Genomic DNA, 10,299 nt, shown 5'->3' with positions numbered 1-10,299 from the left:
TCAACTGGTCAGACTGGTCAGACTGATCCCGGTTTTCTGACTCCAAGCTTTGTGGTGTAAACAGAGAGTGTGCTGGGTCAGAACCAGAGCCTCCTGCAGCCTCTCAGCCTCCCTCTGCTGTGAAGCCAGGGAGCGAGCCGGCCGTCTGGGCTGATTGGGTCAGATTACCCAGTCCCTCCACTGCATGCTCCTTCCTCTGCAGCAGCTTTCACTGCAGCGCCCCCTAGGGGAGAGCTATCGCCCTGTTCAGACCACTGATCAAACCATGAATCCTCATTAATCCATTACTGAAATCATTGCCCAATAATGTAGATGAATCCATGCACCGTTATCTGGAGGACAGAGAATCTGAAACAGGTCATTAGCTGAGAGAGGAGGCCGCTAAATAAACCAAAACAATGAAAGATACAGAAACATCTGGGAATGCAGATTAAAACTGGTAAAACGCCTCATCCAGTTTAAAGTTCCTGAAGGAACTTTTTGCTCTGTGATAATTAATCAATCATTTAAAAAAATGAGCAGCTGATGAATGGATTAGCCGTTAGTTTCAGACCCAGACAGTCATCCCCCCCCCCCCATCGTTGATCATGATCCTCTGGCCTGCAGCTGCTCCTTCCTGTTGGTCTGAAGTTTGTTTCACTTTATGCTGAAACACCTGAGTTTAGCTCCCTCAGTTAGCCACATTAAGCTACACTACTTTTAACTTTGTGTCAACAACAACCATTAGTCTTCTACCAGTAGAATAACAGTTTTATTCGTCTAAAATCTCTATAAAGTCATTTTTTAAGATTAGTCCTCCTCTGACCTCAGATCTTAATCAGAATAATAATAAACTTTTAGTGTCTCGTTGTTAAACAGCAGAGCTCAGTGTGTCTCAGAAGGCAGCGCTTTCCTTCCAGACTGACGATGATTGTTTTCTACTTCAGCTGATTTAAATCGCAGAGGAAATGGAAAATAATCACAAATATGGAGAATAATATGTTAAAACTCCAGAAGAGGTTTGATCCTTAGGAAACGGGTAAATACAGTTTGTCCCAGTGGAGTTGCCGTATGATGATGTCATAAGAGGGGGCGGGGCCCCGAGCAGATCTGGTACCTACAGCGGGTACCGTAACCTTCTCAGAGAACTAACCCGCTGCTCTAAGCACGTTCACTACCCTCACTAAGGTTTTTAGCTAGGAAGATAAATGGCGTCTGATCCAGCATGGCGTCCTGCAGGCAGGAACAGCTCGCAGATATTTAGCCAAACCGACACAATAGAAGGAACTTTAATAAATGTCACTAACCAAGAGAATGAATAAATAAAGGACATTACCGTTTTGACCAGCCTCATCTTTCCAGCAGGGGGAGCAATTCTCTGCAGGCTCTGTAACTGAGGGAGAGAAGCGTGTTAGTAAAGGAGAACTGAGCTACAGCAGAATCAGTGGCTGAGAAACAGGCGGTAAATGATCCAGTTAGAGAATCAGACGGCAGTTCAGTTCAGTGGAGGTATCAGGGTCTGGCTTTACTTCTACGTACGCCTGAGGTTGGGTCTGATTAGCTCCACAACATCAGAGGAGCTAACTGCAACAGCTAAACCAACACGTGACGACCAGCTAGCCACATACATGATCTCTAGTTAGCCAACATAGCTAGCAGAGCACACAGCACTGCCTGTTGAATTTAAACGGACAAGCAGTTAGCACGCCGTGTTAGCACACTGCTGTGGTAGCATCAGGTGATAACAGGATAGTGTTAGCATGCTGCTGTTAACACACCCCATGATTGCACACTGCTGTAAGCCGCTGCTTTTAGCATGCTGCTTTGTTAGCATGCTGCTGTGGTAAGCATGCTGCTGTGGTAGCATCCTACCTTTTTAGCATGCTGCTGTGGTAGCATCCTACCTTGTAACATGGCGCTGTGTTAGCATCCTACCATGTTAGCATGCTGCTGTGGTAGCATTATTTGATAGCAGGCTAGTGTTAGCACACTGTTATTGTAGCATGCTAGTGTTAACATGCTGCTGTGTTAGCATGCTGCTGTGTTAGCATTATTTGATAGTAGGCTAGTGTTAGCACACTGCTATTGTAGCATGCTAGTGTTAACATGCTGCTGTTAGCACACCTCATGGTAGGACATGGTTGTAGGCCACTACTCTTAGAATACTGCTGTGTTAGCATGCTTCCGTGTTAGCATGCTGCCATGTTAGCATGCTGCTGTGTTAGCATGCTGCTGTGGGAGCATGCTACCATGTTAGCATGCTGCTGTGGTAGCATTATTTGATAGCAGGCTAGTGCTAGCACATTGCCATGGTAGCACACTGCTATTGTAGCATGCTAGTGTTAACATGCTTTTGTTAGCACACCTCATGGTAGGACATAGCTGTAGGCCACTACTCTTAGAATACTGCTGTGTTAGGATGCTGCTGTGTTAGCATCCTAACTTGTTAGCATGCTGCTGTGGTAGAATCCTACCATGTTAGCATGCTGCTGTCTTAGCATGCTGCTGTGGTAGCATTATTTGATAGCAGGCTAGTGTTAGCACATCGCCATGGTAGCACACTGCTATTGTAGCATGCTAGTGTTAACATGCTGCTGTTAGCACACCTCATGGTAGGACACAGCTGTAGGCCACTACTCTTAGCATGCTGCCGTGTTAGCATGCTGCCGTGTTAGCATGCTGCTGTTGAGGTGCGTTCACACCATATCTGGAGCCACAGATTAAATTTTTCGCCCCATTTACAGGTGAGACACACGTGACGCTAAGCGTGGTGGCTAGCATTACCACAGGTGTGATTTTGGCGACACAGAGCGAGGCCACACCTGTGAGAATCTGAACGTCTGTCTCTCGTGTCGTGACAACCAACCAGGAGCTGAGCTGAGGCAGCGCAGCGAATGCGAAGCTTTTCCAATCAAAATGGACGAAAGAAAAATGGATGCTGACAAAGCAGGAAGTGAAAATTCTGTTTAGAATTTTAAGGAAGGTTTAAAAAAAATCTGTTTTATTGTAGCCGCCTGTCAAGGGCGTAGGTTTGATTTTAACTTTGGTAGGGACACGATTGGTCGGGTGTCATTGGTGCTATGCAATATGCACGCCCTTTTTTATGCTCGATGTGAGCATCCGTACTGATAAGAGGAATTCAATGTTAAAAGAGAAAAGCATAATTTTGCTACATTAATAAAAATTAAATAAAAAAAACACTACACTCATTAGATGCTGTTTATCAATGTTTGAAGCATTAATTGATTATTTCAATAATCGTCAACTAATTTAATAATTGATTCATCATTAACTGGAGTATAAAGACTCTAAAACATAATATAAATGTAAAATGTGTCTTTTTCCAACAGAGCAACCCACTTAGATCAGTAATTATACCAAAATTGTAAAACTACAATACATATATATAATCAAAATTCTCCATCCAGAACTCCTCATGTGGAAATATTTTAGTTTCACCTGGTTTATTTAGACGTCACCTGAAGCACTGAATGGCAGCTGCTTCACCTACAAGCTGCCCTGCACCATTATTACTGGATATCTGTGTTTCCTATAATCATATAATGTATAAGTGCATTTTTAATAGTAAAGGATTAAATGTAACACAACCTTTTATCATTGTCCTATATTGCTACTGTCTGACTGTATAAATAGCTCCTTATGTATATTTTCTTTTTAGTGGCATCATCTACAAACACAACACTGAGAATGAGCCTAAGTTTATTAAAATATAAAATCACTTTTAACAATTATAAAAGACAATATAACACTATCTTATCTGTAATTTAATAATATCCAAAATAAACAGTCAGATTCCAGCATTTTTACCAGACATTAATGTTTGTACTAATTTACTTATAGACTGTGTGGAAATCTATGTAAGATAAAATCAATGTTAATATTCTTCATCTGTTTGTTCTTCTCTTTATCCTATTTCTAGAAGTATAAATAGTCAATTAAATTATTATTATTATTTGGAACCCTAATTATGCTTTTTAAACGATAAACAGCAGATGTTTAGCCGCCATTTCTTGTTGTTTTCCTCTATAAGAGAAATAACACCTGCTAATAATTATACCTGAACTTCCTCAGAGTCATCAAAAAATGAAACCAGTAACAGCAACTAAATATTGGTAAAAAGGAAACCGTCACATTTTCTTTTTTAGGTGGCTGTGGCTAAGAATCAGAAATGTTGATGGCTTACAGCCTTTATTTGCCCATTTTGTGTCTTCAGAACTCCTGGCTGACTCAGAATATTTCGTTTTATAAAAGAAAAAAAAAGGTTTTTGTTTTTTAGTGTACATGATATTCATTTTTTTTATTGGGACTAGTTTCATAGTCTAATATTAATTGTAGTAACCGCTGCATTCTAGTGTGAATAAATTTTCAATGTTGTGCTCCAAGCACAGCGGACTAGAAAACAGCCAATCAGAAAGAGAGAAGGCGGGACCTAAGGCAGAACAGCCAATGAGAGTGGAGTTAAACAGCGCAGCACAGTTCAATGCGCTGCTAGGTGAAAGGGACAGGAGAGAGCAGGCAGAGGAGCTGCAAGAGGAAAAGAGCCACTGCTGTAAATTATAAACATGTTGCTCACATCCAATTATTGGTCGGGACAATTAGGACGGTTCAAAACTTTGGTAGGGACATGTCCCTATGGTCCCTATGCAAACCTACGCCCATGCCGCCTGTACTCCGCTGTAGTGAACCTCTGATCTGCTGCTCTGTTCTAACCTGGAAGATAAGAAACATCCAAACCTTCATCGAAGCAGCTTGAACTTTTATGACTGGAAGCCATGTTTAGATTTAGTAAATAAAAAGCATAATTTCTTCTCTTCAGAGATTAAAAGGTGAAACTTTAAAAGATGATGGAAGCTGAGCTTCAGAGCGTTTAAACGCTTTAAATAACCTTATGTGGATCAGATCAGATAAATGGGAGCAGAGCTAGTTGTTTGGTTTGGTGCTGTAAACCAGAGGGGCCCGCCTTGGTTCCCAGGAGCCTCTGGTTCCCAGGGGCCTCCGTCCTGCTGGCAATTCATGTTTGCAAATCAGATAAAGAGGTAACTGAAGCAGTCATCAGGTCCGATCAGGGGCCCTAAAGAACCGGGTCAGGGGCCGCTGCTGAGAGGTTGGTGTGTTAACGAAGCCATGCGCTGCTGGGAGGGTCTCACCTGACATACTGCTGGGCTTCAGGGCCACGATGACATCCTCAGAGCCTCCTCAGACATCTGGGAACCTACCAGCAGAGAGAGAGAGAGGGTGAGAGAGAGAGAGAGGGTGAGAGAGAGAGTGAGGGTGGGAGAGAGAGAGAGCGTGTCAGTCAGTCAGTCAGTCAGTCAGTCCTCCACAGTCTCTCTGCTGCATTTGATGCTTTTATTGATCTGAGGATCGTTGGGCCCCAGCAGGATAATCCTGACAGAAAATGGATGGATGGAGGATTTAGGTTTTTGTTTGTTAGTGTGCAGCGACACCTGGTGGTTGTTCCTGATATAGCAGCTTATCAGAGGTTAGAATTTCAGCAGGTGGCAGCAGAGGATGGAATGAAGCAGAAGCTCAGAGAGCTGCAGCTTTGGACCAATAGAATAACTACCCTGAATGGGAACCTGAAGGCAGCATCTAGACCAGGAGAAACCAATTAAAAACCAGCAGGGTCTAAATAAAGAAAATCATCAACCAGTAACGGTCCAGAGACGTTTTTAATTATAATCCCTCATTTTAAACACAATTTAACACTGAAATAAAATGAGCTGTTTATGGATCCATGTTATACATTGAATTTAAAAATAAAAAATATATTAATTTTCTTTTTTTTTTCTATTTTAAAATCTAAAGTGGATTTCTGCATGTTTTCCTCCTGAGTTTAATAATAATGTTGCGCATGCTCTCCTTGAGCTCCATGGAGGTTGGAGCGGAGCAGAACGGGAGGAACAGCGGAGGTGTGGAGGCAGCAGGGCGGAGCGCTGATGGAGGATTCCAGGGTTAGACTGTAGTTGGACAACATGCAGTAATTTAGAAATCAGGTTTAGAATCAGGTTGTGAATGCTAATCCCTGACCCCTGACCTCTGGCCTATGAACTACAATCCCCTCCCTTCCTGTTAGCCTGCCATGCTAAGCTGCTACATGATGGATGGATGGATGGATGGATGGATGATGGATGGATGGATGGATGGATGGATGGATGGATGGATGGATGGATGGATGGATGGATGATGGATGGATGATGGAGTGCTGCAGAAGTCAGGGAGAGTTTTTAGCTAAATAATTTAATTATTTGATGATTCTTGATCATTTAATGTGTTTATTGTTGAGTAAAGACAAAGCTAACATGATGGACCGCAGCGTGTCTGCGACGTTGTTTATAAAGCTAAAATTTTTTATTTCATTAAGAGTTTAAACACAAATATGGGATTAACATCCATGTGTTTTCTCATGAGCTCACCACAGATTATTTATTATATGACCAAACTATGACCAAATAATTAATTAATAATAATCCTCATGTCTGCTAATGCTAGCTGAGCTAAAGCTCATTGGTTTCTGATGAAGCAAATCCTCCTCCTCTTCCTCCTGATTTTAAAACATTTCAATCGCTCTAAATGAGTTCAGAGCTAATTTCATCTCTAATTCTTCCAGATGAACTTTGGTTCTCAAACATAAACATCTCATTTATGATGGTTTTCAGTCACGTTCTTCTTCCTTCTTCTTTGTTCATAGTAGTTTAATGAACCCTACGGACCCACCGGCGGGTCCAGCTGCTACGTGACCTCGTAATTTTACCAAACCCCCAGTATTGATGTAAAAAACACATTTGGCACAGTTTGGTGACATTTTTGGATAAATGTGCCAAAATAGCCTCTCCGCCTAAGAAATTTCTCACTAATACCATTCTAAAATAAATATGATTCATCTGATTGAGTCCAAACTTGGTATATTTTTACACAACATTTAGATTTGAAAGTCTGTACTACTTTTTTGTGCTATAAATAATATTTTGCTAGTGTTTTGCAATGTTTATTTCAAAGAAAATTTTGGCGAGGTTCAAAAAATGCAAAATATTTTGTATTTTGTCCCTAATATTTCAGGCAGGGTCAAAGCTACAATGGTGCTGACACCAGAAAACCATTCTATGACATCTTACCTTTACAGACGTACCAAAAGTTTCTTCTTAAATCTAATAGCTTTGAGGCTATAAGTTATTTACTTTTGTGTGTTTTTGTCAGGCAGACATTTATTTATACCCCCTTAGGGTGTAAGAGGTTAACGTTTAGTTGAGATTCACTAGTTTTAGTCAAAACTTTATAACTGAAATATGTTTAACTTTAAGCAATATATTTTTGTTAATAAACGTATATTTTAAAGGAAGTTGTGGTGAATTTTTTTCATATCTGTGCAGAATCATCTGTTTCACTGTGATTTCAATGCTGAATGATCGACAATAAAAGGATTTATGTTTATTATTTTTTATGTTTGCTGTTTTACCACACAGCCAGTAGGGGGCGTGTGTTCATAAACAATATATGACAGTCTGAATATTCTGACTAAATAACACATTTATTAGCTCTACTGAGATAAACATCTTAAAGTTGAACAACACTGCAAAGGCTAAACATAAATACATCATTTTTAGTAGAAATGAGTGACGTTCCCTCGATTGGAGCAGATGAGGAAGACAATCTGTTAATGGAATAATATGATTTATGTTGAAAATAAGAAAGAAAGCTCCGTTATCTTAATCCAGGAGCTGAATATCTAATTATCTTCAGGACAGAAACAATCATTCCTTCTGCAGATCATCTCATTTAGCTGCTCAGTTTCTATTAAATGTCTTCTTATGTTAAGAACCATGAGGAATAATCAGGTTAGAAACTCACTGCTATGTTTCATTCTGACACCAAATGATTTAAATATTTACAGTAAGTAAGAAACAGAAAAGTCGTTCTGGTTCCAGCTGTGTGAGAAAGTTTGATGGGAAACAGGCTGGTTTTACCCCAGAGAGCCTCCAGCATCCAGGCAGCAGCTGGGAGGGAAGAACAGAGGCTGCTGCTTCCCAGGAGGGAAACAGCCAGACGGTCTGACTGATCAGCAGCCAGTAAGGCAGGCTGGGCTTCCCTGAGAAGGACAGAGGGAACATCTACCACCCAGACACCGAGGAGAAACCTAATCTGCAGCTCCTTTTAGGAGGATCTTCATCAGCGGCTCCTCTGGGGGCCGAACTGAACCTGATCCTGAACTAACAGTGACTTCAGTCCCTGATGCTTTAAAAGGTTCAACCATCCTCCATCTATGGAGACGCCTCAGTCCCAATGCTAGCTGGATCATTTCATCCTTCTGCTCCATAGAAAACAGGAACTAGACAGAGCCATCCAGCTCAGACAGGCTGGAGCTCAGGCTAACAGGAAGTTAGCGGTGTTCTGTCAGCTCAGCATACCCCATCAGGCCAGCATACCCTCAGTAATACGCATCACAGAGAGCGTCCTCTGTCTCTGCTCTCCTTCCAGCCAATCAGGCGGCTTTATTTCCTGGTTCAGTTTATTGCATAAAACAAACAAACGTCCCTCATTAGGTCAGCTGCACACATTAGCTTAAAAAAACTGTTTAACAGGATCTTATTAAAGAATGATCCACATTTTAACAATTTTATACAAACAAACTTTAATTAATGAACTTATCTTTATATTTAAAGAATGTTCAGTCACTGAAATTCACATAAGAAAATAAAATATGTAACAAAATTGTCCAGCAGTTTGATCATGGATTAAACTCTAATCCCAACATTGAACGAGATTATTATCAGTTTTTCATGGGCCAAGCTATTAGTAGGCATCTCATTTCATTCACCTTAATTAATCTCCCTTCTGCTCCGCCGCTGCATCCAAGATGGCTTCATGTCCAAATCGAGGTCATCAGCGACTGGCTGGGCGTGTTTTATACGGTTTAGTAGATGGTTAGAGTTAGCTACCCTTTACTCAGCTACAAAACAAACTATTTATTTACCACTTTTTGATGTTTTTTGAAGCGTATGGCGATCTGACAGCTCTTCCATGCGTCGTATCTTTGCGCATGCGTATCTCTGTGGGTATGCTGGCCTGACGCGGTACGCTGAGCACCGGCTCATTGCCCACAACAACCCCAACTAAACTTTAGCTAAAGAAAAAGTGCTGTTCAGGCTAAGGTGACGGAGATTTCTGAAATCCAATCACGGGACATTTCCGGGGACAGCTTTAGCCGGGGACAGGTGGTCCAAGATCAGGGACATGTGGTCCCCCTGGTTCAGGTTATCTCTGTCTGAACTAAGATCTGTTTTCTGTGATATCTTTGCATCTCTCTGCATCCCAGAAGCTCTTTAAAACGTAGCGCCTTCTGCTGCACTTCTCTCCTGAGCACCAAACAGATGTCCAAAGACACCAGAGATAAAATGGAGACGTCCAAAAGGCTGGAAAGGACTATGGATTAACAGCTTTAAAATGAAACATAAACTGCAGGAGCGATTATTAGAAAATGGAGGCTCCATCTCCATGGAGGCTCCCACCTGATGGCGTCTCTATGATCCGAGGAATGCAGAGGAATCAGCCCAGAACTGGACAGGAGGACCGAGGAGAGCTGCTGTCACTGTTTCCATGGTTACTGTGGCTAATACAGCTCAGGTTCCCCCTGATTATGCCATCCAGGCCCGCCTTCAGCTCGCCCACCACCATCTGGATGATCCAGAGCAAGTTCTGTTCTATATTTCTATAGATGATGAAGAGACGGATCTAGTGAGTTTTTTCTGTGTTGTCTGAAACCTCGGCCTCCTGATGGACGAGTGGTTTCTGTCTCCATCTGGAGCCGAGCAGCAGAGGTGGCAGCTGTCAGTCCGAGCAGAAAACGCGGTTCTGGATGTAAAGACGGTCAGTGCGCGGCCGCTCCTGCCGTGGACCTTTAGCAAGGCTTCTCTTTGGATAAAGAAGGTTTTGGGTTCTTTGTGGACCCTCTGCATGGTGGACTTCCAGTGAAACTAGGAGCCGTTTCCCATCAGACCCCTCCAGTCTGGATCCTCGCTGCTCTCCAAAGATGGCCATGAGGTCCAGGACTAACGTCCATCCAGCTTCACTAATGTGAAGAAGGCTGCCCTGCCCCCACCTGTTACTGAGGGTCAGCTAGGAGGAGCCGTCTCTGGGTGCTTCTGCTCTGAGACGCCACCATGCAGGAGGTCTGCGGGTTTTTAGGGCGAGTCCGATCAGAACCGGCTGACGCTTTGGAGCTGAGCGGCAGATCCACAGCTGGTTTGTTCTGACAACCGCAGAGCAGCACTTCCTTCTCTGCAGCGCATCACTTCCTCTCCT

General features: G+C 42.4%; 1 long non-coding RNA gene across 1 annotated transcript in view; it reads right to left on the bottom strand.

The window, feature by feature from the left end:
* Positions 1-1,309: 1,309 nt before the first annotated feature.
* LOC119798417 overlaps positions 1,310-10,299 on the bottom strand; it is a 51,936-nt gene continuing 42,946 nt past the window's right edge. Inside the window, exons 3-4 of the long non-coding RNA XR_005282717.1 lie at positions 5,148-5,212; positions 1,310-1,372 (exon numbers count right to left, since the gene is read on the bottom strand). This is a non-coding gene — a long non-coding RNA (uncharacterized LOC119798417). The remainder of the gene's footprint in view (positions 1,373-5,147; positions 5,213-10,299) is intronic.

This window comes from Cyprinodon tularosa, unplaced genomic scaffold, assembly GCF_016077235.1.
Source record: "Cyprinodon tularosa strain WSP-4 unplaced genomic scaffold, ASM1607723v1 ctg1169, whole genome shotgun sequence".
In the NCBI taxonomy this organism is placed as follows: domain Eukaryota; kingdom Metazoa; phylum Chordata; class Actinopteri; order Cyprinodontiformes; family Cyprinodontidae; genus Cyprinodon; species Cyprinodon tularosa.
Note: the sequence above shows the minus strand (reverse complement) of the source record. Positions and strands in the feature narration are given on the sequence as shown.